The sequence below is a fragment of the Meles meles genome, chromosome 1 (assembly GCF_922984935.1).
Source record: "Meles meles chromosome 1, mMelMel3.1 paternal haplotype, whole genome shotgun sequence".
Classification (NCBI taxonomy): Eukaryota; Metazoa; Chordata; class Mammalia; order Carnivora; family Mustelidae; genus Meles; species Meles meles.
Window position 1 is genome coordinate 17,478,935 of NC_060066.1, and position 25,433 is coordinate 17,504,367.

Consider the following 25,433-nt stretch of genomic DNA (forward strand, 5'->3'; position numbering starts at 1 on the left):
GGGGCCCATGAAAATGAAAGGTCATCTTCTTCTCTTCTTCTGTTTGGAAACAGCCGTGGGAACTGGCCCGGAGCAAGCAAAGGAGGGTGCAGGTCACTCCTTTGTGTTTAGCGGCAAACAGAGAAAAGCAACAAAGGCACTGAGTGGTGGGCGGGCTGGTGGAAGTGGTATTGAAGACGAGATGTCACTGGGCCCTCTAGCTACTTTAACTGATGCTACACCAGAAGCAAGACCTAGGGCCGGCAAGCGGTGTTGACATGGGCATTAGAAGATGGGTATCCATGTCTATTTCTCATTGTAAGAGTAAAATCACCAGGAGAGAAAATCCAGAAAATGCTTTGAAGTGTAAAGAAGAAAAAAAAATACCCCAAATATTGTAGTACCTTCCTTTCACTCATTGAAAGGTACCTCGTTTCTACAAATATTGAGCAAAATAATGATTAAAAAAATGGCTGCATGGTATTTTCTTGTAGGGACAGACCACACATGAGGTATTTGGCCATTCAACTTTTGCTGGATATTTCTTTCCAACTTCTGGCTCTTCTCAACGAAATTATGGCCAACACCCTGAGTCCTTATTTCTGACAACTACCTTTGGAGGAATGCTTAGATACAGAAGCACTGAGTCAAAGAGTATGTACATTTGAAGTTCTCTTGACTCACTGGGCCAGCTTTTGCATCAGCCAGACCTTCCCCAAGCAGTGAGGAGAACCTCGATTTACCGCTCTACTTACAGGAAATACTACCATGAAAAAGCCTTGCCGATTAGGTAGGGTTAAACTGTCTTCATATGCCTTTGTGCCTTCTTTGATTGCTAATCAGGGTGAACTGTTTTCAGAGATTTACTTGCCACGTGTGTTCTTTCTTTTTGAATTGCTTATTTATGCCATTTTTATCTTGTGATGCTCAGTGGTTTTATTATTAATGTAGGAGTTCTCTCCAGATTAAGAATATCAGTACGTTATTATATTTGTTGCAAAATTTTTCTAATCTATCATTTATCTTTTACTCTTGTAGATGGTATTTTTCTTGTTTTACATGTAAAAATGTTAAGTTTTAGAGGCAGCAAATTTACCAACCTTTTTCTTTTCTTTTTTTTTTTAAAGATTTTATTTATTTATTTGACAGACAGAGATCACAAGTAGGCAGAGAGGCAGGCAGAGAGAGAGGAGGAAGCAGGCTCCCTGCTGAGCAGAGAGCCCGACTCGGGGCTCGATCCCAGGACCCTGGGATCATGACCTGAGTCGAAGGCAGAGGCTTAACCCACTGAGCCACCCAGGTGCCCCCAACCTTTTTCTTTTGTGGCTCCTTTCATTGTGATTTTATATGTAGAAAGTGATTTCCAGTTACAAGAAACAAACTGCTGGTTACCAGAGAGGGGAGGATTCGTGGCGGGGGGGGGGGGGGCACATGAAGTAAGTAAAGGGTAATGATTAAGAGGTACACATTTTCACTTATAAAAAAGTAAGTCCTGGGGATGTAAAGTGCAGCATAGGGAATGTAGTCAATGATACTGTAATAACTTTGTAGTGTGACAGATGGTGACTAGCCTTATCGTGGGGACCACTTCTTAATGACAAGAAATGGAATTGCTACAAGGTGCACCTGAAACTGACAGGATATTATATGTCAATCATATTTCAACAGAAAAAAATAAATACAAATCACTTGCACATTTTAAAAAAAGGAAAGTGATTGTCTCCTTTGATAACTGAGACATATTATTCTATGTTTTCTTAGAGTGTTTTAGCTTTATTTGTTACATTTAACTCATCTGGAATTGAGCCGATCTTGGGTTAAGCTGTAAGATACAATTCTAACCATTTTTCTCGAAAGTTACCAATTATCTCATAGCACGCATTGTGTTATCTTTTCTAGATATGGAATCATCTTTGTCATACATTAAATTTTTATATATACTAGGGCATTTCTGAGTCATCTATTCTGTGCCTCTTATCTAGGTACTGGGACCCGTACTTACGCCTCACTTAATTTTTTTTTTTAATAGAGTATGTTTTATGCAGTCACTTGACAAACAGTATGGAGGCTCCTGAGAAAAGAAATACAACGACCACGTGACATCAACCCCCTCCCCCTAAAAGAGTATGTTTTCGTATCTGGTAGAGTGAATTCCTCCTTATCATTCTTCTTTTGCAAAACATTTCTGGGTTAGTTTGATCATTTATTCACCTCCAGCAAATCTCATAAATCAGAATCATCTGCAAAATAAAATCCTGTGAGAATTCTGATTGGAATTGCATTGAACAAATAGTAATTGGGGAGTACAGGAACAATTTGCTTAATGGGAGCAGGATATGTTACCAGAAGGCAAGCTGGGGAACTAGCCATGCGGAGCGTCTAAATGCATGGGCCGATATGGAGCGGCCCTTTCATTGAGCGGTTAAAGGAGAAGGGAGGTGGGTTTTGAAACATGTATGGCTGACATCCAGGAAGAAGGGGAATGGGAGAGACGGCGTACCACCTCTCGGCCCTCCCAGTCAGTTGGGTTTGGGAGTCCCACTGAAGAGAGTGTTCAAGGGTGAAAGTGAGGACTTATTATTTGTTTATTTATTTGACAGAGAGAGAATGAGAGAGAGAGAGAGATCACAAGCAGGCAGAGAGGCAGGCAGAGAGTGGGGGGAGAAGCAGGCTCCCCGCTGAGCAGAGAGCCCGATGCGGGGCTCGATCCCAGGACCCTGAGATCATGACCTGAGCCGAAGGCAGAGGCCCAACCCACTGAGCCCCCCAGGCGCCCCGTGAAGACTCATTTTTATGAGCAACTCTGTGGGACTCTACCCATGCCCATCTGCTTGGGGGCTCAGGTGCAAAGCGGAGCAGGACCCAGGGAGGGCCATTTCCCCTTGTGAACCCAGGACGCAGCCATCCTAAGGAGGAGCCCTGGAATTTCCACGCTGGGCAACGTCCACAGTAGCGAGTGACGATCCCTTACGGCCCTGGTGAGGAGAGGACATGGGCACAGCTGAGCAGAGGGGACCATGTCTTCCAGGCGAGCGCACTTGAATCGCCCTTGTCAGCCTCCCCGTTCGTGCTGATCAGACCCTCATTTCCCCTTCAGCCGTACATTGCCTCCTCCAGGGCTTCTCATCTCTGTCAGCGGTTCCACCATCGCTCGTTCTGGCCCCAAACCTTGTGTCACCTGAGTGAATCCATCAGCAATCCTGCCGGTGCCATCTTCAAAATAGATCTACTGTCAGACCGCTTGGCGCCGCTTCCCCTTCTCCCTGCCTTGTCTCGGCTACCGTCCCCTCCTGCCTGGAAGCCAGCGGCAGCCTCCCGCGGGTCTCCTGCTTCCCTCCTCTGCAGAGCAGAGGGATGTTTTAAGATAAGACTCAGTTCACGCGGCCTGTCTGCATGAAGCCCTTTCTCCCGGCCTCTTACAACAGCCCTGAAACCCTCGCATGTCCTGCCCGGGCTTCCTGATACCTCTCAGGCATCACACTCCAGCTTCAGGAGCAGGGCACCCCTTCCATCTCGGGGCCTCTGCTGGACAGTCCCACCCCAGCGCTCCTCAGTGATCATGTCCCCTGCCAGAGGGGCCTTTCCTGACCGCCACCCCACCGAAACTAATGCCTCCCCGCATCACTCCGTTTCCTTACCCCGCTTTGCTTCCTTCGGAGCACTTTTCAGTATTTAAGATTTACTCCTACATTTCTGGGGTGAAAGGAGGGGGGCAGCATTTACCTGCTTACTTATTTCTTCCTCTAGAACCGTGCTTTCCATCCACCAGCCACTAGCCACATGCGGTTCTTTGAATTTAAATGAATGAAAATAAAATTAAAAGCCAGTTCCTCAGTCACACTGGCCACATTTCAAGTCCTCAACAGCCCTGTGTGACCGGTGGCTATTGCATTATACAGCGCAGGTTGTTTCTATCCTTGAGGTACCTTCTACTAGACGGTGCTATTTCACTGTATTTTATTTTTTAAAGATTTTATTTATTTGTCAGAGAGAGAGATAGAGAGAGAGCAGCAGGCAGAAGGAGAAGCAGGCTCCCCGCTGAGGAGGGAGCCCGACGCGGGACTCGATCCCAGGACCCCGGGATCACGACCGGAGCCCAAGGCAGATGCTTAACTGACTGAGCCACCCAGTCGCCCTAGATGGTGTTACTTTAGAATATAAACTTCATAAATGCAGAAACTTTTCACTGTGGTTTCCCCAGAGCCCAGAACCATACCTGGCCCATAGTAGGCTTTCTATAAATGCTGGCTGAAAATTTAAGTGACTTGCAGGACGGCTGCCTCGTGGGAACTGTGGCTGATGCGGGGCGAGGAGGCACAGCACCGTCTCAGTACCGTGTATGCACATGTGTGTGCACCCTTGCACCTGCGTGTGCGCATACTGGGGCTCACATGAGTGGAGGAACTCTGTAAGGGGCAGGGGTCCTAAAGTTCCAGAGAGGGTGCTGTTGACAGAGCGGAAGGTGGACATTTGCACACACTGGCCAAGAGACTTGGGCATTTGAAATACAATTTTTTAAAAAAGATTTCATTTATTTATTTGAGAGACAGAGAGAGAGAGCACTAGAGGGAGAAGCAGACTCCCCACTGAGCAGAGAGCCCGGTGCTGGGCTCAATCCCAGGACCCCGGGATCATGACCTGGGCCGATGGCAGACGCTTCATCGACTGAGCCACCCAGGTGCCCCTTTCCTCACCACTTTAAAAGCGCTATCTGCAAATCCAGTCCCACTCTCAGGGGTAGGACCGTAACACACAAATTTGGTGGAGCGGGGGGGGGGGGGGGGCGGAGACACGACTCAGTAACAGCCAGGCAGGGCAGTGCCAACCAAACGCCCCCCATGGTACGAAAGTGATCTGTTCATGTAGTCTGCCAATACTGAGCACGACGAGTGCAGACGCATCCAGGACACAGGAATCCCCGCTCTGGTGGAGCTCACGGTCACGGGCACAGATGGTCAGAAGCCCGACCGCTGATAAGCACTACGGAGAAAAGTCAAGCAGGGGCGAGATGCAGAGTGGGGTGGCCTGCGACCCTAAGCAGGGAGCTAATGGAACACAGAGCACGCAGTGCCTCATTTTGTAGGACAGGGTGGGAGGAAGGCAAAAGGCTTCCCAGAAGAGGTTATCTTCTTCTAGAAATAAGACCACCATGGCTCTGATGCGTTGAAACGCTCCCACTACGTGGATGAGTCCTCCCAACAGGTCTGCAAGGCAAGTGTTATGAGCCTCCATTGATGGAGGAATGCACCCAGGCTGGGGAGGTGAGGTGCCTTGCCCGAGCTCACATGGCAAGTTCATGACAGAGCTGGGATTTGAACAAAGTCAGTCCAAGCCGAACCCGTGCTCCTGGCACACGATGCAGCCTCCGCTGGTTAAGCAGGGCCCCAAGGGTGAAGTAGGATCCTGGTGTAGAGAGAAAGGGGAGGGAGATCCTGATCAGAGGAACAGACTCCCGGACAGAGGAGACAGCAGGAGCCAGGATGAGTCTGGGGAATGACGGGACTGAGGTCAAAGGGCAAAGTGAGGGTGGAAGAGGCTGGCGAGTCAGCTTGGGCCTCGACTGTGGAGGGCCTTGAATGCCACGGCAAGGAGCTGCCGTTTCATTCTGTTGGCAACAGAGTCATGGGAGCAGCAGGTCTTGGAGATACGTCTGTGGGGCGGGGGTGGCAGGAAGAGAAGGCACATCAGGGAAGGTAGGAACCCCCAAGCCAAGCAGATGAACAATAATCTGAATGAACCCCAAATTAAACAATGAGGGCACAGGCTGCTGGAGAGACTCCTCTCTCTGCCATGACATTTGTTCGCTAAGCACATGGTGAGGGCTCTTTGCTTTGCATCTGGAACTTTCTCCCATTCAGCCTGGACCTCCTTCCCCATGGCTGGATGATTCAAGTCTGAATGTGGTAAAATCAATTCTTCCTCAATCGCTTTCCCAGTACCAACGCCAGCTAATATTCACGGAAGTCCTAGTATATGTCAAGCGTTAAGTGCTTCATTTTTCAGAGATCCTCTGCAGACTTGGAAGCTCAGAGAGGTTAAGGAGCTTGGCCAAGGTCACGCAGCCCAGAGCAGCGGAGCTGGGATACAAGCGTATGGGGATCTTGTTAAAATACAGGTTCTGATTCAGTGAGTCCGGGGTGGGACCAAGATTCTGCCAGCCCCCAGTGGAGGATGGCCCCACAGAGGTGAGGCAGGCGTGGAGCAGGAAGGTTCTGGAAGCTTCCCTGAGGATGCACTTCCCCACTGTCATCCCTCCTCACCCCTCCTTCCCAGAGTCAGGGTGGTAGCATTTCCTGGCCTCTCCCTACAGGTGGCCTACGGCCCTCAGGGGAAGGAAAAACAGGTCAGACCATCAGACCAGCCCCTGGAGGCTCGGTTGCAAGGCGACTAACACACAGCCTGGCTGTCATATTTGAGAAACATCCAGGCTCCTGACTCCCCCAAGAAGGCACGCAGGTGGGAGCAGGTGAAGAGTCAGACTTAAGAGACCCCGACGGCTGGGGGTCTCTGCCCAAGGGGAGCAGAGGTCAGAGCCAGCCGGGGAGCCCACACCCCTTGGGCCTCCCAGGCCAGCGTCACACCTACCCGGGAGCACGTGGGCCGCTCTCAAGAAATCGGAGCTCGGGGCATCAGGGGTGGAGGATTGCTGCTTCTCATTTCAGGGTTTTCCACTGCAGCTGTCAGAGGAAATAACAGGGCTGTCTCTGGGCTTTCAAAGGAAGCATCTTGTCAAGACATCAAAGCCAAAAAAGATGCTTTTAGCTTTGCTGGGTCTTCTGACAGAGCTCTTAACGGATTCTGCCTCAGTTCATAAGGGTAGACCTTGCGTGTGTGTGTGTGCACGCGCGTGCACGTGTGTGCGTATAAGTGTGTGATTGTTCCTTTATGGTCTGAAGTTACAACATCCCCCCAGCCCACTGCTGCCTCAGAAGAAGGAATCTGGAAGGGTAGGTGCCCTGTGGCGGTGATGGGGGTGGGGGTGGGGGAGAAAGAAAGGAACTGGATGCAGGGGTCTTGCTTTGCTTTGGCTGCCCAGCACGCCCCCCACCTGTCTCCACCCTTGCTCCATTTCCTCACCTGTTGAATGGGAATCACTTTTGAAATGTCACTGGAGACCCCGAGTTAGTTCCTGAGTTTTACTGATTTCTCCCCAGCCTACTTAAATCCAAACTTGAATTTGGGGGGGGGGGCTACAACGGGGCTCCCCACCCATCAGATACTACCTGGGCTGCTTTGCAGAAATCCCTTTCCTGAGCCCCCCCGCTGTGCAGACTTATTTACACCCAAACCTCCAGAAGCAGGCATAGGAATCTTTACTTGGCTGACATGCCACCAGGTGTAGTGTGGCCTGGGAAGGCACCTCACCTCGCCTCTCCTAACTCAGACGTGGGTGGGCCGAGGCGAGCTGTAGGGCGTGAAGACAGAGACGTTTTTTCTGGGTCGGGCTGGAAGTAGAAGGGCCTGGCCCCGGAGCGCAATGACAATTCAAAGGACAATGCAGAAGTGAGGAAAGAACGGTATTAAAACAGCGACGCCCAAAGAGAAGGGAGCAGAACGCTGAGTGCTTGGTAACAGAGTGTAAGACCGCTTCAGACACAACAGTCCACAGCAGCCCAGCTGGTGGCTGGGGGTGGGTAAGGTTTTTGTTTTTGTTTTTTTAAAGATTCATTTATCTTATTTTAGAAAGGGAGAGAGGGAGAGAGAGGAAGAGGGACAGTAGGGGGAGGTGCCGAGGGAGACAATCTCAAGCAGACCCCCTCCCCCTGAGCGCAGAGCCCGAAGCAGGGCTCGATCTCACAACCCTGAGATCATGACCTGAGCTGAAATCGAGAGTCAGACACTCAACGGACGGAGCCACCCAGGGGCCCCGAGGTGAACTTTAAGATGCTTTTTCTTGGGGCTGTCGCTCAATTGTTAAGCGTCTGCCTTCAGCTCAGGTCTGATCCCAGGGTTCTGGGATCAAGCCCCACATGGGGCACCCTACTTGGCGGGAAGCCTGCTTCTCCCTCTCCCACTCCTCCTGCTTGTGTTCCCTCTCTTGCTGTGTCTCTCTCTGTCACATAAATAAATAAAATCTTTATATAAAAAAAAAGGATGCTATTTCTTGTGTTTTTATGGCTCAGGTGCTCCATTGGACAATTTTTTTTTTTTTTTTTTTAAAGAAAAGGAGTTTGCTGGTGTGGTTAAGCGCAGGCAGGATGGTGTAACCAGATGCCGGTTCCATGCATAATCTCCGTGATCCCCATGACACCAGCACGTGGCCATGATCGTCATTTCACAGATGAGGAAACAGGCCCGGAGAGGTGACCGGCTTGCTGGAAAGGGTGGGGACCAGAGAGCTCTGGCTTGACACCCACGGCCTGGTCCTGGGGACGCACAGCTGCTCACGGTGAACCACTCCATTTCCTGACACTGAGCCCATAAATTAGATTTCTCACCAATTCTGAGTGGCTTTCTCCCTCTGGGAGTGTTCAAAGGGGGAAGATTTTAATTGAATTGTAATGTCTTTTTCCACTTGTTACTTTGAGATGCTCTTTCATTCGGTAGGAAAAAGCTTGCATGGCGTCCCCTGGCCAAACCGGTTTCAGGGGATGAAATGAACTTTGCAGCCACCCCACGGAGCCCCCCTCATTAGCGTCACCGTGCATTTAGGCAACGCAGGGCTCTGAAAGGGGGCTGGTCTCCTGCTGGCAGCGGGGGAGGAGTGGTGACCTGAGACAGGGCAGTTAAAGGCAGGGGGACAAAGAAAGCCAGCGACGCCTGAGAAGGCAGACCTGTTCTGGGCCTATGTGAGCCCAGAAGGTACTGGTTTACTCAGAAACAACAGATTCGGGGCACCTGGGTGGCTCAGTGGGTTAAGCCTCTGCCTTCGGCTCAGGTCATGGTCCCAGGGTCCTGGGATCGAGCCCCACATCGGGCTCTCTGCTCAGCGGGAAGCCTGCTTCCTCCTCTCTCTCTCTCTGCCTGCCTCTCCAACTACTTGAGATCTCTGTCTGTCAAATAAATAAAATTAAAAAAAAAAAAAAAAAAGAAACAACAGATTCCACAGACGACCTGGCCTCCCATGGTCTTGCTCCCCTCAGCACTTGTCACTAGCGCCCGCCTGGATCGTGGAAAGGGACACGGGCTGGAGCCCGCTCTCCTCTAGTTTCATTCCCGGTTCTGCCACTCACTAATGGAGGTGTCCCTCCTTCTCTGGCCACAGCCAGGATGCCCACCTCACAGGCCCCAAACCCACAGGCAGCCTGGAGTACTCCAAATGCGGCGCACTCATTCACCAGGCCAGCCTCAGTTTCCACCTCTATGAAATGGGGGGCTTCTCCACCTGTGGGATCAGGCTGAAGGAGAACCTTTAATGCCGGCCTGTTCTGGTTCTTCAAACAGGTGATCTGAGTTAGTGAGTTGGTGTTAGTGCCAAAGTGAGGTTAAGCGGTACCGTTACGGTTTGTTCTGCATCCCGACTCCCCCTTCCCCCTCTCCAGTCTACCCTGCGACATCTGACCTTTGCCCCCCCATTCCCTCCTCGGCTGCCAACCCCTGGGGAGGGTGCTGTGCACTCACGCTAGCTCAGCTCATCGGAGTCATGTGGCTCAGAGATCTTCTTACTCATGTTTTGTTCATGCCCCTAGAAATTTCTATGGCAACTGTGCCAATATTTTTAATTTTCCTAACTTTGCCTGTCTATTTTAGATTTTGCCTTCTATCTTATGAGACGATCAAGTCACAAGACAAAGGGCACCTTCTTCCCCATCTCCACACGTATCCCTCTTCTCTCCACCTCAGGGGAGGTAGCAGGTGTCCCCACTACAAGGCTAACCCCTCCACCTGGCCTGCTGCTCCTCGGGGACTCTAGCTGAGCCCTCGTTGGAAGTCTCAGCTCCTGGCCTTTCCCTGAAGCCCCTTCCCTCTGGGTTCAGAACACCTCGGGTTCCCATTTCCCTAAAAAAGTAAACAAAGCAAAACAAAAGTAAAAAGCAACACCCAGTTTCCCAAAGCTGCTTCATTCTGCCCTGGTTGACACTTTTTTTTTTTTTAAAGATTTTATTTATTTATTTGTCTGAGAGAGAGAGAGAGAAGTGTGTGTGCGCCCAAGCGCGAGAAGGGAGAGGGACAGAATCTTGGGCTGACTCCATGCTGAACGTGAGCCTGATGCAGGGTGTGGAGCCCAACACGGGGCTCGATCTCATATCTTGAGATCGTGACCTGAGCCAGAATCAAGAGTCAGATGCTCAACCGACTGAGGCCCCCCAGGCGCCCCCGCACATTACCATAACCACTCTTGTTCTCTATGGCAGAGGTTAGGAGCTCCCGCCCCCAGTGAAGAAGACTTGCTTTCCATGTTTGCTCCTGCCCTTTGTCCCTGGGGAAGCCTGGACAAGTTACGTCAACTTACTGGAGCCTCAGCCTTTCTTACTGGCTCCCCTCCTCCAGGACCACCCTGTTCACCCCTCACCCCGGTGTGCTCTGCCCTTCCCCGCTCTGCTGATGCTTTTCTCTCCAACTGCTAAATCTGTTCCCCCTCCCTGACTGCGTGGGGCAAACTGCCTTCCCCCAATTGCTCCACCCCAAAGCTCTACACTCATCCTCGCAGAGAGCTGGCCACCAAACAGCCTTTCCAGCCCCGGGCCCCTCTGCAGAGCCCCAGCCCTCCAACTCGGACTGCGGGCCAACAGGGGAGCTACACTGTGTGCGCAAAGGCTGGAGGGGCTGTTCTCCACCAAAACGTGATTAAAAAAACAAAACCAAACAAAACAACCCAACAAGGTCAAGATGGTTCACAGAACCCAAGGAAAATAACACATACATGAAAAAATCAGATGGGGGGCTCAGTTGGTTCAAGTGTCTGACTTGTGATTTCAGCTCAGCTCATGATCTCAGGGTCAGGGTCATGAGACAGAGCCCAGGTAGGGCTCTCCACTCAGCGAGGAGTCTGCTTCTTTCCCTCTGCCCCTCCCCCTGCTCTCTCTTTCTCCAAAATAAATAAACAAATCTTAAACAAACCAAAACAAAACAACTCAGATGATCCTTTCCTGGTCAGTTGAAAGATAGACTCTACTCATTGCCCCCCCTGGGAGGTATCTGATGGGGAAATTCGGCAGAGGCTGGGATGGATGGCCTTCGAGGGTCTTCCAAATGTGTATTCTGGGCATCTATGCCCATGGCTGGGAGTCTCACGGGCACCCCAAATGTAACACTTCTAGAACCTCGTGGATCCCTTGCCTCATACCCGATCTTTCCGTAAAGATCCTTACTCCAAATAAAAGTCCCATCATCTTCTCTGGGTTTCAGACTGGAAAGCCGGATTCCCTCACCCCACGGCTTACTCAGCATCCCCCCTCTTCCTGACGGCTTTCCCCACGCCTCCCAAACGCCCACTCTTCGTGCTAGGTCAAGTCCCCCCATGCCCTCCCCCAGCAGCGGCAGCCACGGCCACTCCCAGTGTCTTGGCCCGGCCTTTGGGCTTCACCTGCTTGTGGCTGGCCCCCGCCCCTAGCCAAAGGGCTTCCCCACCTCCTCTGGCAGTGGCAGGTCGGCCCTGGGCAGAGAAAGGCCCCTGCCCACGCTGGGTCCACACGGGACCTCCGGCGGTGGGCACGGGACTTGGCTCTGAGCACTCCAGCAATGATGAGTGACTCCAGAATGGGCTCGGGACCCCAGCCAAGTGGTCAGAACCAGTGTGGTTCCCTCGGCCGGTTCTTTCAGAACCACTGGGGGACACGCCCTCCTTTCCGGTGGAGTTGCCGAACCGACTGGATGGCAGCGCAGGGTTGCCGGTGGCCTTCTTGCCACACGTGGGGGAGCCTGCCCGAGAGCTGAGCGGCACGCTGGCCTGAGAGATGCAGACAGCGAGCCCGCCGAATGCCGCTCTGCCCGAATCCAGCACACTGATGTCACCTTGATGGGGTTTTCTGTCACCTGTAATTGCAAACATCTCGACAGACACGGTTTTGGGCCAACCTCCTCACCGCCAGCATCCCTTTCTAAAACAGCAATTCTCAGCCTTTTCCTGCCACGACAGACGTGCCAGGTGACATGCCCATTTGCAACGTTGTCTCATTCTGGTTGTGAAAGCTCTAATTCCACACCATTCCCTCTCCTCAAGAAAGACTCTCTGGGTGGGAGTGGGAGGGACCTGCCTAGAGGGTTAGCCTGGCGTCCTTGCTCATCGAGAGAAGTAAGTCACTGACAAACATTAATGCTCTATTTCTAGAAACACACTTCTTGCACTACACACCTCACAACACAAGCCTTGACTGAACGCCATGTGTCTACACGCGAATCTGGCCTTGCCTTGAGCACCTCCGGAGAAGCAGTGGGAGCTGGGGGTTGGTGGGGTGCTTTCCACCAACCCCCCAGGTCCATCTGGACACCCCATTCCCATCCTCCAACATTCCTGGTGTTTTAAAAGGGAAACAGAGCACAGGACCTATTTTTAAGAAATGGAAACACGGGCCTTGGAAAGGAGATCACAACTCCTACATTCGTTTGTGTGTTCGTTCATTCCCTCCTGTCTGCTATATGCCAGACGCTGCCGGACATACTTGGGAAGTGAGACGGAAGATTCCTGCTCTCAAGGGGTCTCTGATCAAGATTGGAGGGGGAGACGGATAAATGGCAAACAGCTCATTGATAGTGCTGAGTGCTCTGCAGAGAGGTTTTTTTTTAAAGATTTTATTTATTTGACAGAGAGAGAGATCACAAGCAGGCAGAGAGGCAGGCAGACAGCAAGAGGGAAGCAGGCTCCCTACTGAGCAGAGAGCCCGATGCGGGGCTCGATCCCAGGACCCTGAGATCATGACCTGAGCCGAAGGCAGAGGCTTAACCCACTCAGTCACCCAGGCGCCCCTGCAGAGAGTTTTGAAAAATGGCACAATGGTGACTGAACAGCCCCATCCATGAGAGGATCCGGGGCTGCCCCTTTGAGGACCTGAATCTGGGGCCTGGGACTCCGCTGAGAACGAGCCTCCTTGACACGCTCATGTGAATCAGCGACCACAGAGGGGCAGACTCACTGACTGTGGGGGACATTCTGTGTTCTCCGCAAAGGGATTTTCAAGCGATTCAGTTATTATTTAAAAATTCTGTTCTCTGCAATGATGCTCTTTTGGAAAGGCTTTCAAAAGGGTCATTGAGAAGCACAACTTTTCATCCACTCGCGTGAAAACAAAACTCTTCGATGGTCTTAAAATGGAAGAAAGTTCTTCTTTCCCTCACTTAGGACAACTGAGGAATAGTTGGACACGAGGGAAGTTGAGAGCTCCACACAGCTCTGAAAAAGTTTTGGAGGCGGGGGTGGGGTGTCATGGGGGAGTCTAGATGAAAGATTAGGAAAAAGTTTAATCTCTAGTAATAGTTTTTATAAAGTGGATTAAAAACGGAAATTATAACATGCAGGTTTTTTTAAAAGAGTTAAAATGAAGCTTTGTCTTGATGGTTTGCAAATAAAGACTTTGTGCCCAAATACCATTCTGCTTTTTTTTTTTTTTTGGAGAGCGAGAGAACGAGCAAGCAAGCGGTGGTGGGGAGGGGCAAAAGGAGGGAGAGAATCTTAAATAGGCTCCATGCTGAGCATGGGGTCTGACGTGGGGCTCGATCTCACCATCCTGTGATCCTGACCTGGGCTGAAATCAAGAGTTGGACACTTAACCGACTGAGCCACCCAGGGGCTCCTCCTCCCATACTCTGCTTTTAATGGAAGAACCCAAAGGCTAAAGGCCAGAATCAAGAAAGTCCACAGGGCCTCAAAGCTGAAAGGTTCTCAGAGGTGACAAACTTGTCCATTAGGGAAGACAAACCATGAGATGTGGGGGAGGGGGCGGGGACAGAATGCAAGTATGGAGAGAGGACACAGAATCTTGTCCTTCACCATCAGGATAAGACTTCAAGTGGCCTCTCTCCCAGGGCAGGTGGGTGAAGTGTCTCTCAAAGGCCATCGTGTTGGGGCGATGGATTCTGCTGGGCGGCTGTGTGTCCTCAGCGTCGCAGTGGGGCAAGGGCGTTTTAGCTTTACTGGCTGAGAAGCCAGTAAAGCGGAGTGAGTCAGTCCACTGGCTTTGGAATTAGAACAGACTGTGGTTTGAAGTGAGGCCCCGCCCAACTCTTACCAGTTGTTTGACACTGGCAAGATATTTTGCAAGACCTGGTTTCTTTATCTATAAATCTAGAGCTAATGCCTACCTCGTAGGGTTGTTAGGTTGCCGTAAACAGTGTAATGCTCAAAAGACCCCATCGTGACACCAGGTCCCCATAAACACTCAATAAATGGTAACAGTGTTGATGATGAGGTGATGTATTATAAACTGGAAATTATCACGGTAGCAAGAGTATGTCAAAGGCCACGGGGATGTGATCCCCTGGTGGGGCTCACGGGAGCCAGGACGATCGGGAAATTGTTTTCGCGTTGGTCTGGGGTTCATATCACAAATCTATCACACTGTAACTATCTTATTCCATCTCTTTCTCTGAGCAAGACTCTCATCAAAAAAAACCCAAAAAACAAAAGGCAACAAGATTAAGACACATGGTGAAACAAAGTTAATTCCCCATGCTATCATCCTTCCCAAGGCAAAGTGTACTTTTTTCTGGGTAGAGAGAATCCTAACAGCCGCCACCACATATCGGCACACACCCCCACACACCGGCAAACATGGCAAAGCAGGGCTGGGAGCAGAGGGATGGGTTTCTGAAAGCAGAAAAAAAAAATCTTGCTGAGACAGAAGGAAACAGGAATCAATTTTGGTTTTACGTGTCACCTACATAAATAAATAAGGTGCTATCAAATGTTTAAGACGGGCTTGCTCTGATTTACAGTCCATCAAATGCTGCTTTCAAAACATTTAGAGAGGCCATGAGACCACAGGGATTCATCATATCGACAATTCCTGGTGTAACCTTTTCATTTCCCTCCTTGTGGCAGAGGCTCTCCGGAGCCGGGAGACGAGGGGGATTTCTCTGTTCCCCCGGGGCACGGATCAGGGCAAGATGGGGGCTTTTCAGGAGTTGCTTGGAGGCTCCCCTCAGATCCCTCTCCCCATCCTGTCCCCCACTCCTGTCTCCAGCCCCTCTGCTCATCCTCTGCACCCCCAAACCCACAGCTTTCTCTTGAACCTCTTTCATCTCTTCCTCCAAGAGACTCCCCTTCATCTCAAAGCCTGGGATAAAGGCTGAAGGTTTATTCTTCCTCTCTGATAGCACGTTCTCCACAAAGCCATTCATCCAAGCCAGTCTCATCCCGGACAAAAATCACATGGGCTTAAACTGCCTCCAGGGGTGATGGGTCTGCGTCTCTTTGTACAGCGTGTAGGAGGCGGGATCACGGCCCCCAGAGATCCAGGTCCCAATCCTGGGACCTGCGAAGAGGACCCAATAGGGCAAAAGGGACTTGGATGAGGGGATTTGGAGAAAGACCCTGGGATGGAGAGATGGTCCTGGGTTATCCAGGTGAATCCTTAACAGAATCAGAAGAATCTTTATAAGCGGAGGTGGGGGGCGGGTTGTGACTACGGATGGGGAGAAGGTGATCGAGGGTGCAATGGAGAGGGGCAGACAAGCTTTGGAGGCTGACAGAGGAACCACAGGCCAAGGCCGGGGAAGGAAGGGAAGGGGATCCTCCTCCGGAGCCCCCAGGGGGAAACCGGCCCTGCCCACATCGTGGCTTTAGCTCCAGGAATTTGATGTTTGACTTCTGACCTCCAGGACTGTATGGCCATTTGTGTTGTCTTGAGTTGCTCAGTCTGCTACCGCAGCCGCAGGACACTAGCACAGGGCAAGGTGACCCAGGGATGCAGCCCGTGACCTTCCTCTCACCCCACACCACCCGTCAGGGGAGCTTCTCCTTGCTCCCTGGAGGAAGCCGGAGGCTCCAGTCTGCCAGGCCAGGAGAAGCTGGGCTGCCATCCCCTGGGAATGAGCAATGAGCCAGGACCCCTGCTCTGCTGGGCTCTGACTTGCAAGGCTGGCCCTGGCTGCCTTCGGGGGCCCGAAGACTGCCATAGCCGGGAGAATGCCCTCTGCCTTGCATTCCGAGACCACAGCCTTCAGAGGGACATGTATGAGCACGCACGGACATGCACCAGCTTGGCCTGCCCACAGCACCTCCCAAGCAGGTTCCCGCGTCGCCTGCCTCTCTGTTTCCCACCGCCACTTCCCGGAGCCCCCAGAATCTCTCGTGGGGTCCCTGCAATCACCTCCCCACTCCCGCCTCCCCCCCTCCTGCCCGGTCTTCAGCTTCCCATTCTTGGCTCCTCCTCCAGTCCTTTATCTTCCAGAAAGATCTTTCACAACTATAAATCACACTAGCTTAAATGTCCTGAGGCTCAGACTACACCCCAGAGGGTTTAACGTTGTAATCCTGGGGTGGGGACCAGGCGTCAGCATGTTCTGAAGTGCCCAGTGATGACAAGAGAACTGCCCAAAGACGCCCAGGTCACAGCGAGCCGCGACCGGGCGCACCCCCATGCTTAGAACACCTGCTCTGGGAGGTGAAGACTTGCCCTGAGCCTTGTCAGAGTGGAAGTGTCTTTAAGGCGACCTGATCCACATTTTGCTTCTCATTTCCCAGGGCTGTGGTGAGGATCAGATGAGCTGATGGGGACAAGGCATCTGCCTGCCTTCTCCCCTCCCCAACCCCTTCCTCTTCATCTCTCCCCTTTCCTTTCTTCCTGCTTTTAAAGCTCATCCAAGGGATGAATGTCCTGGAGTAAGTCACCGAATGGTGGCAGGTTCCTCTCTGGGCCCAGAGCCCTCGGCGCGAACTCCAGCCTCTCCCACCCAGCCAGCGGCTACAGGTCCTGCACAGATCCCCAGGGATCTGCACCCAGGGGTGCAGGCACGGGACCCTTGCACGGCTGTGCTCCATCATCGCTGAACAGCACTGGTCAGGCAAGGCCAAACCCAATGCTGCTGGGCAGTTACGGAGCACAGATTACAAACCTAAACCTGGTCTTGTCTAGTCCCACCCATTTTTATGAGTGAGAACACTGAGCCGGAGAGACATGTCGTGGTCTATGCCAAGGACCCCATGGCCTCTGGCTGCCCAGAGACAAGGCATCGCCAGCCTGGATCCGAAACAGCCCTCTCTGACTGGGGAGGGTTCCCGTGATAACCCCATGGACCAGCTCTGGGCTGAAGGGCGAAGGTTCCCGTTGACGCTGCTGATGGGATGTCTTCTTGGAGGAGAGACCAAAGCTGGAGGCTATAGGCGTGTGGACCACCCTCTCTGGCTCCCTCTTCCAACACATGCACTGGCCGCGTTTCCAGTCTCCCCACTGTCCAGATATCTGAGATGCAGAGGGAAAGCAGGAAGGGAAGGTCCCTTTGGGGACCACTTTTATCTTGGGGCAAAAGTCTTATCAAGTCAGTCTAGTATGGGAGGACTCTAGAAAAGTACTTTTTCTAGAAAAGTGTTTTGTTGTTTTTTTTAAAACAATTTCAACTTGGGAAAGAATGGATAAAGGTTGCCCACTCTTCCAGAATTCCTCTTTCACGTGTTCTAAGCAATTTTGCAAGCCGCCGCTCTTTGGGGAAAATCACTGGTCTGCTTGCTTCTTCTTGCCAGCAGCCCTCCCCGCCCCGTCCACGCCGATACCGGTAACAGTGACAATACCATAGCGGAAAGCACCCCTCAGGCCTTGACTGCACAACACAGCCCACAGAGCTCGATTACACACATCGTTCCGTAGGAGCTCCTACCTCCGAGGAGGCAGAGCAGGAAACCCCACAGCCTTGGCTGTCCCACGAGGCCACTGAGGCCGAGGGCAGGTTCTCCTCGGTGAGCTGGAACCTTCCTCTCACCAGCGCTCTGCTGCTGTGCGAACAGGAGTCATGGCGCCGAGTCGGCCCGCTGAGCCAAAGTAAGACTAGTTCATTATAACCAACCCCGTGGTACCCACAGCTCCCTAAATAGATCACTCCTGGCCACTGCTTACTGTATAGATCGGTGTGGGAAATGGGTACAGAAGTGTGTTATGGGATTTCAGGAAAGGAGACAAAAAATATTAGTGGGTTTCTCTTCAGGCAGGGGAGGCCTGTCACTGTGATTGCTTTGTCCTTCTCCAGACGACTTTCCGGCGGCAGGTCTTAATGTGCCACTGCGCTCTGATCCCAGGTACAGGAGCTTGGTTGAAATCTAAAGAAATAGATACTGAGGATATGAAGGTGCAAAATCCCATGAATAAGAAATGGGGTTCCTTCCTGGCTGACTGAATGGGTCACAATGGGGAGGCATCAAGCTCTCTGCAAACACAGAGTCACCCCGGACACCCCCTCCTGTGCCATTTTTCAAACGTGTGCCCAGGGTATGGTACGTTAGCTCCCGAGTGTGTCTCTCCCTCACTCTGAATCCAAGCTCTACCATTTGTTTGGAACATTCTAGCTGGTTCCACATTAAAGCTATCATCGCACCTTGTCTGGGTTACTGACACAGAATGACCTTCCTTCCTTCCATGGTCTGAGGCCTTGCCGCCTGCTGTCTGTAAACCTCCCTCCATCTCTGACTTCACTCCAACTCCTACTTTAGTAATGGCCAACTGCGGCTCCCGATTATCCACTGACTCTCATTTGATGGGCTTTTGGGGTCTCCCACGACATGACCCCAAGGCTCTTGCTAAACTCTCCTTCTGGAACCTTCTGCCCTAGCAGGCTCGTTGCATCCAGCCCCTGCCAAATATATATATATATATATATATATATATATATATATATATATATATATATATTTATGTATTTATTTGACAGAGAGAGATCATAAGTAGGCAGAGAGGCAGGCAGAGAGAGTGAGAGGGAAGCAGGCTCCCTGCCGAGCAGAGAGCCCGATGTGGGACTCGATCCCAGGAGTGTCCCCCGAGAAGCCAATATGCTCAAAAGCAAGGTTGTCTGGCTCTTAACAACTTATTAGTTTGACGTTCCTTTATTCACCTGACATGTACTTGGGCACCCACTAAGGGCCGCGTTCTAACCTTGGGGCTGGAAATCGGGAAGGGGGGCAAGGTAAGCTCACGGCTGTCCTCTGGAGTTTAGATCTACTAGAGGAGAAAGGAAATTATAGACGCAGTGATGATACAAGGGTAGCAGGTACAATTTTAGGGGCAGTACGGGGTGGTGGGATGAGAGGAGAACAAGCTAGGAGGGTTGAGGAGGGAACAGCCTCACGGGACTCTGTCCCCAGGATAATGGAAATCCACTGAATGGGGTGGGGAAGTGTGTGTGCTGGGAAGTGACATGCATTTTAGAGGGCACCAAGGGTAATCCCCCTACGCCTGGCTCTTCCCCCATTGGCATTCAGCTCTCCTGCTGCACCCCCACGAGTCCTACTCTAACGCAATGTGATTCTGATAGGCCGGTGCCCTGGGTTTCCGCTATTCCCCTGTTCTCACTCTGTGTCACTATGTCACTGTGCTAGGTGGTGAGCCCACAGAGGCAAACAAAAGTAACATGAGCCCATGAGGCAGGCTGAAGAAGGGCCCTCGCAGAGATATCCAGGTCCTAATCCCTGGAGTCTGTGAAGGTTACCTTCCATGGCAGAAAGGACTGTGCGGATGTGATGGAGCTAAGGACCCTGAGAAGGGGCGGTAATCCTGGATTATCCGGATAGGCCCTAAAAGCAGTCGTAAGTGTCTTGGTGAGGGAGGGGAAGGGAGATGTGAGCCAGCAGAGAGGATGGCTCCTGACAGGCGCAGAGGGAAGCAGGCTCAGAGAGAAGAGGCCGGCTTTGAAGGCAGAGGAAGGGGCCAGAGCCGAGGAAGGCAAGGAACACCGCTCCAGATGCTGGAGAAGAGAGGAAACGGCGGGGCATGGAATTCTCTGGTCTTCCCGGGTTCCCCACGACCCTGAAGCAGCTGCCTTGACAGAAATGTGCTCGCAGCAGCCACAGGAAACTAACACAATTCCTGTCCTCACGGAGCTTACCGTCTCATACAAGACATAGCATTTAATGAAGAAATCCTACCAATTACTAGCTAGTAACAAACTGATGGCAGCTGGATGGCCTAACCCTGTACAGCAAGACAATTCTCCGGGGCAGGGACTCTCAGTGTTGGCACTGGCTGGGGAGCTCTTAAATACCCCAACCTTGGGCCACACCCCTGCCCATGAGGCCAGATGCCCTGCATGTGGGATCCATCCAGGCATTGATATTTTTAAAAGCCCCCCAGAGGACTCCAAAGGGCAGTCCAGTTTGAGAAGCAGTGGCCTCAGGCCAGCCACTTCCTGGGACAGTGGAGTCGGGGAGCATGGGTGTTGCTTTTACGGGGGGCTCTCCAAGATGGGGGTTCTCACCACTCCGTTGCTCTGTTAGGTGTGGTCATATTCTGGGTTGTTCTCCACCTTGAGCAGGTATCAGAAAGCCCTGTCTTTTCTATTTGCATCCTCCCCTCCATCCCACATCCCTTCCCCCCACCCCCCAGGCCTTCCTCCTGTCTCACCTGCGCTGTTGCGAGGGCCTCCAATTATCTTCCACGCTCTGCCACTGGGCTTTCCCAGGGCCTTGTCCCAATGGCTGCCCCTGTGATCTGCCTCAAAAACAGATCAAGGCACACCTTTCTCTAAACCTCTCTCACTCCCTACTGCTCCCCAAATAGTCTCTGAATCCCTCAGCATCGTCTTCAAAGCTCGGCTGCCATTGCCTGGGTCTCTGATCCACCCCAGCGCACTCTCACCATTTTAGGACCTGCCCTGCCCTCACTCACCTCCAGGCCTTGCCCACACTGTTCTGTCTGGAATGGCCCGCTCTCCCAAATCCTTCTGTTGAAGGCCAACCTAGCCTGCCTTCAAAGTCTAGCTCAAATACCTCCTCCCAGAAGAATCTCTCCGGCTTCCCTCTGTCAGATTGTTTGCTCCCTCCCCTATTCTCAAATAATACAATTTGAACTTTCCACCAGGATCTATCAGTTATCTGTCTAGGTATCTCTTTTCCCTGGTGGGTCTAGAGCTCATTTTGGGCAAGGACCTGGTCCTCTTCATCCCTGTTTCTTTCACAGCTCTGAGCAGAGGGGCCCACTCAGTTGGGGCTCAATGGCCATTTTCTGAACATCAATCACACACCATGACTTCATCCTCTGTCCTGCACGTTTCCTCGGTGTCTGATGCAACTTGCGGAAGACAGGCCCACCAAGAACCTCCCTTGGCAATTATCTGATTTCAAGGGGGACCCAGCAAATTAGTACTCCGTGCTGCAACCGTCCATGGCCCCCACTCTATCCAAATCAGTTTAACTCCCTCCAAAGCCCAAGTTTCAAATGCTGAAAGGTCAAGCTGAGATGGCTTCTGTGAGCTTTTCAGTGGGACTGCCCCTATTTTCCTCAATAGCAGAATGTTGCTGACACCACTTCAAAGGAGAGCGGGAGACCTATTAATAATACTCTGGTATTGTTGGTAGCAGAAGTAACTGCAGCAAGAACTCGGAGACCCTTGACGACCTGGCCACTCAGGACTGGGACCCGGGGGGAAAGGCATTCCCAGACCTTCTGGTCTCTCTGGGCCACTGGCTGTTCGACCATCAGCTGACTGGTTCATGTATTCCTTCCTTCTTCCGTCCCCACTTTGCAACCTCCCTCCCTCTCTCCCTTTCATAAAGTAGATACTGAGGCCCCAGTATATGCTAGCACTGTTGTGGGAAGCTGGAAACCCTGCCCTCTAGAGCTTCTATTTTGGGGGCCTGGGTTATAACCCCTCGAGACAGAGAGATTAGGCATGGGACAGCAATAGGGTCAGGATTTGATCCTAGCGTGTCTCTGCTCACCACCTGTTAAGGGTTGAATTCTGTTTCTGCTAAAAATATGTTGAGGTCCTAACTCCCAGTACATCTCAGGATGTGAGTGCATTTGGAAATAGAATCTTTATAGAAGTAATCGAGCGAAAATTAGGTCATTAGGGTGGGCCCTTCCTCACTGTTACCGGTGTCCCTATAAAACGGGGGAGCTCTGGATACAGGGATAGACTTGCTCAAGGGAAGACAATGGGAAAAGACATGGGGGAAAGACGGCCACTGACAAGCCAAAGAACGCCTGAGGGTACCAGAAGCCAGGAGGAAGGTCTGGGAACAGAGCTTTCCCTAAGTGCCTTCTAGAGGGAGCCTGGCCTTCCCAACACCCTGATTCAGACTTCCCGCCTTCAGAACCAGGAGATGGTGAGTTTCTGTTGTTTTAAGCCACCCGGATTGTAGTTCTCTGTTAGCGGCAGCCCTAAGAAACTAAATATGCCCCCACCCCCAAAGCAGGGATCTTTTCTTTCTATGCAACCACGGCCCAGGGAACCAGCTGATGAAGCCTGGCCTTGCTGCTTCTGCCAATGTTGAGAATCCGGACCCATTTTTCATTAGGAAAGAGCACAGGGACTTGAAATGGAAGTGCCTCACTTCAAGCAAATCTGATGTGTGGTTTCTTTGGGCATTTACAGTCAAGAGAGACAGAAGGCTGGTTGTGCTCCTGCTAGCCATCTATTGGAGAGCATTCCCAGGGGACAGCCACAATTCGGGACCATGCCGAAAGTCTGCTGTGCACACAGCCCTTTAAGGAACCAGTTACCCTGAAGAGTGTGCTCTCAGAACCCTGCCTTCGCTGGCGAGCAGGAATGTTGATTCTACTCTTTGGTTCCTCTCTCAGGCCCCACCACCAGCTTCCCAGACCTTCCTTCTAGGGCAAGCACACAGACAGGTGCGGTGACTTCGGTGGATTAAAGAGGGTCACCAATTCTCTGACATTTCTCCACTGGGGGGTCATGAACCCCCATCCCTGCACCCTTGAATTGGGGCTGCCTGTGACTGCTTTGACCAACAGAATATGTGGGAGAAGTGACTCCATGACAGTTCTGGGCCAAGGCCTTTAAGAGAACACACAGTTTCTGCTTCCTTCCTCTGGGAGCTCTGGGCCCGCATGTGAGCAAGCTGACCGTCCCAAGGCTGCCATGCTGTGAGGAAGCCCAAGCTAACCATGCAGAGAGAGAGAGAGAGAGAGAGAGAGAGATGCTCAACCAGTCCCCAGCTGTTCTAGACTCATTGTAGCAAGTGACCCCACTGAGGCCCCCAAACATCACGGAGTACCAATGAACCCCAGCTAGTATCCTCTGGGACTTCGCATGCACAGAACTGTGAGACATATTAGATTCCTGTTTGACACTCTTAAGTTTCGGTGTAGTTTTTAGGCAGCAATCGTAAGAATAGAGGCAGACCCAAGACATCCACCAAGAGTCGGACTTTGAGCTGGACAGGTGGTTTTAAGAAGGCCTGAATGAATGACAGAGACGAAGGCCCGAGGTTGCATGGGCTTCTACTCCTGACGGGCTGCCCGCCTGGCTCTGTTGTGAGATGACAGACCCCAGCTGAACTGCAGCAGCGACAGCCCCCAGGGCAGAGAGAAACCATGACTAGAAGGCATGAGAATCGGTATTACACAGAACCCATGGGCTGGGGGCTGTGGCTCCAAGCTGCCCACTGTGCGAGGTGTGTCCTGTGCTCTGCTCAGCTTCACGAGCCCTTGGGTGTAGATGTTTTACGAACATGGAAACTGCAGCTCATGGACCAGAGCTAGTCTATGGCGGAGCTGGGGTGCATGCTCAGGCTCCAAGGCTTGGCTTTCGGAAGGAACCCACGGGGGTCCGAGTTGGAATGATCTGGCATATAGAGTGGGAGTGGAGAGAAGGAACAGGAGGAAGACCTTTGAAAGAAATCAACGAAACCGAGTCCAGTTACTTCAAGCTACTCCTTGAACGGCTACTGCATCATCCATTTGGCCAACACGGAAGGTTCCAGACACCAACCTAGAAATCTCCAACAGTCTCTCAGAGTTCCGTGGGATGATGGCGTGAAAATGCTTTGCAGTCTTCCGCGGGCCTGAGAGACTGACGCTGTGTAAGCCCTCACATCTGCTGATTTTGTAAGTGGATATATTTAGTGGTAGAACACTTTTTCTTCCAGTTTCGTAACACTTAAAAAAAAAATCCTGCTTGTCCTATTTTTTTTTCTTTTTTCCTTTTCTTCCTTTTTCTTTCTTCCTTCTTCTTTTTCTTTTCTTTTCTTTTCTTTCATGAACTCGAAGGGATATCGCCATTCTTTCCATAACAACATACTAGAATACCGACTCTGCTTTGCTGGGAGAAGTCTGAGCAGGACCCAGGAGGAGGAAGAAGAGGCCGGGTGGGGTGGAAAAGAAATTGCTACAACATCAATGCCCAGAGGGCAGGCAGCCATTTTGGTAACTAAGAGTTGCAAGTGCTATCCCTGGGCTGTGTGCTGGGGGGTGGAGCAGGGCGGGGATGTCTCTGCACCTGGGTGGGGGGGCAGGTTCTAGAAGCCCCTGTGTGCTCCTTCCCAAGAGATCCTGACTCTGACAGTTGGACTCCCTTTCTTCAATTCTCTCTCCATCTTCTGGAGAGAGGCAGCTTCAACTAGGTGACAACGTATTTTCAATACTTTTCAGTAATAGCAACTCACCTCTTCTTTTTGTCTTTTAAAATTTTTTTCAGAAGATTTTATTTATTTATTTGTCAGAGAGAGAGAGAGAGAGAGCACAAGCAGGCAGAGTGGCAGGCAGAGAGAGAAGCAGGCTCCCTGCTGATCAAGGAGCCCGATGCAGGACTCGATCCCAGGACCCTGGGATCATGACCTGAACCAAAGGCAGTGGCTTCATCAACTGAGCCACCCAGGCATCCCTGTTTTTAAAAATTTTTTTATTTAAGTTCAGTGTCGTTAACATAGAGCGTATTGTGAGTTTCAGGGTAGAATTGAGTGAGTCATCAGTTTACGTGCAACGCCCCGTGCTCAGTCCATCAGCTCATCGTTCCTTTTTCCAGAAGGTGGACCTGGACCATTGGGGAGGGGAGCAGGGGATGGGAGCGCAGGAAAACCAGCCCTAGAGCTTAGTCCTGGAGTCCCCACATTCCCATACACCACTGCCTTTCCTCCTCCCAATGGGCCCGTGGGATGAGCCTTCTTCTTGCCATCTCCTTGAGGGAACTCTGGATCCGAACCCCAGAATCCAGAAGGAGCCACATCTCAGCGAGTGCTGTCAAAGCACAGAGCTGGATGCCAAGGTCGGTGCTGGAGACTGTGCTTTGGTACGGCCCCGTGTGCCTCTGCGGAGCTGGGCCACCTTGGCCTGGAGGCAGATGGGCCAGCACCTCCCGTCAAGGGCGACAGGCGTGCAGCCGATCCCAGCTGCCCTTGCTCTTTCCAAAGTGACCTTCTACCTCTCATTTCTATTCTCTGGGAGGCTGCTGCGGTGCCCCAGAGAGCAGTAGGCTGCAGAGTGCCAGGCAGTCATTAAAAAATAATACTTTTGAAGAATATAAATGACACGGGACATCCTCATATGATGGTAAGTGAAACACGGAGCTACAACACACTGGGCAATTTCATTGATGAGACATCTAGAAAAGCAAAGCTACGGAGACGAAACCAGTGGTTTCCAGGCACTGAGGGTCGGGGGGCAACCAGCAGGCGCACTGAGGAATGGCTGGGGTGA

The 25,433-nt window shown here is 51.7% G+C and overlaps 1 protein-coding gene across 2 annotated transcripts in view; it reads right to left on the reverse strand.

Annotated features, from left to right (window-relative positions):
* Window positions 1–25,433, reverse strand: part of ZHX2 (zinc fingers and homeoboxes 2) — a 158,273-nt gene that overhangs the window by 16,139 nt on the left and 116,701 nt on the right. The gene's annotated exons all lie outside the window — the stretch shown is intronic.